The following is a 1,740-nucleotide window of genomic DNA, read 5'->3' as shown; positions in this document are numbered from 1 at the left end:
ACTGTACACACCGGTTTTACATAATAGTTATTGTTTGATGAATACAAATGAATGAGAATGCCTTTATTTATTAGAGGAGGTGTTTTGCAAAATAATTGTTTGAAGCTTTTTACAAATTTCTGCCATTATAAGTTGTATAATTATGAAAAACATGTCTGAAGAGTTTTTAGATGACATTCATGCATATTTAAGAAATTTAGTGATCTCTACTAGGTCCTATTCGAAACCTCACTACAAGCCTATGTAGCACATTCTCCCACAGACAACTCTCCATAAATAAAATACACAGCGACAAATCTGATGCAGTTTTTTCAGTAGTTTTATTAACAGGATGCACACTGATTGTGTTGTGACACTGCTCTAAAGGGGGAGCACAGAGAGCAAAGGGAGGGGAGACTCAGACCGTCAAAAATGAAAGCAAAATGTATTAAACATGTTAATACAGTGGAGCGAATTTTGCAATATTGTCAAAAAAATAAAAGGTTACATGGTAGCATCTAAATACATTGTGCGTTCACAGTTAATGCCCCATAAGAAGTAAAATACTCCCTCTTTACAGAAATGTTGTCCATACAAAAAATGCCTGGAGGACTTGCAATCTTTACATGCTGCAAATATAACAAACACATGCTCAAACCAAACAGGGCCTATTCATTCCCACTTACTTGTAAAATACATCACTTCTATCTTATATATTTACATGTTTTGCATCTTTACCCTATTTTAACGAGGGAGAGAAAGTATCGGACGTTTTAATGTCTGCGGCCCTCCATATCCACTTTTGCAGTCATTTTCACTTGAGAATAAACCGTTTCATCTGTGGAAATATTGTCTGATTCCACTGTCGAGAAAGACATGGATTTGTTTTAAGTTGAAAACAATGTGCATTTATTTTGTTATGAGAAAACTCCACATATCAATATTACCTTTAGTTTTATGTTTTCTTTTCCTTTGGAGGTTTACTTGAGAATACACCACCTCCTCTGCAGGGAGAACAAACAACTCATGACAATGCAGAGGAAATTTGAATATCTACTTGGAATTATAGGAATTAATGTAAAATTTGTTATGAACAGAGGTGAGTAAACAAAAATTTTACTCAAATAAGTAAGTAATGTTACTTCAAAAATAATATCACTGTAAGAGTAACTGTTGGGATGAAACATCTGACTTTTTCACAGTACAGTGTCAGAGTACTGTTACTTCAATAAAGATATTACTCGAGTACGAGTAAAAGTATGTTGTTAGAAAAGTACAATTTCTTTAAAAAGTGACTTGAGTAAAAATAACTGAGTACTACCCACCTGTGGTTATTACAGTAATATTAATGTGTTGTATAGTTTACTGTTTTATGGCATATTTTAGCATTTTTGTTGATGTTAAGATATAAATGGTACCTCCTGCTGCCGAACGTGTTAGTACTTCTGAATAAACACAGACGTCTTCCTGTTCTTTTTTTTTTTCTTTTTTTTGAAAAAAAATATTAAAATTACAGATTAGTTTCACTTTATAAAAAAAAAAAAAAAAACATCTAATGAAAACTCACCATTTCTATTTTTAAGTTCAAGCTGAGAATAGGTTGTCTCTGTAAAATAAAACAAAATGTGGTTAATGGTCTGTTTGACGTCTTTTGTGCATCATGCATCTTTTCTCATGGATACATCAATTTTTTGAGATACAAACTACAATAAAAAAATGAAAACTAAAGTTTATACTGACCCTGAAAAGTTAAAGTGTGTG

The 1,740-nt window shown here is 32.1% G+C and overlaps 1 long non-coding RNA gene across 1 annotated transcript; it reads right to left on the bottom strand.

Annotated features, from left to right (window-relative positions):
• Positions 1-371: 371 nt before the first annotated feature.
• LOC129457082 (uncharacterized) lies at positions 372-1,460 on the bottom strand. Its single transcript, XR_008649080.1, has 3 exons — positions 1,398-1,460; positions 927-983; positions 372-841 (listed from the first exon to the last, which is right to left on the bottom strand). It is a non-coding gene; the product is annotated as an uncharacterized LOC129457082 (long non-coding RNA).
• Between the last annotated feature and the right edge of the window lie 280 nt (positions 1,461-1,740).

This window comes from Periophthalmus magnuspinnatus, chromosome 3 (genome assembly GCF_009829125.3).
Source record: "Periophthalmus magnuspinnatus isolate fPerMag1 chromosome 3, fPerMag1.2.pri, whole genome shotgun sequence".
Classification (NCBI taxonomy): domain Eukaryota; kingdom Metazoa; phylum Chordata; class Actinopteri; order Gobiiformes; family Gobiidae; genus Periophthalmus; species Periophthalmus magnuspinnatus.
This window is presented reverse-complemented; position numbering and strand designations above follow the sequence as displayed.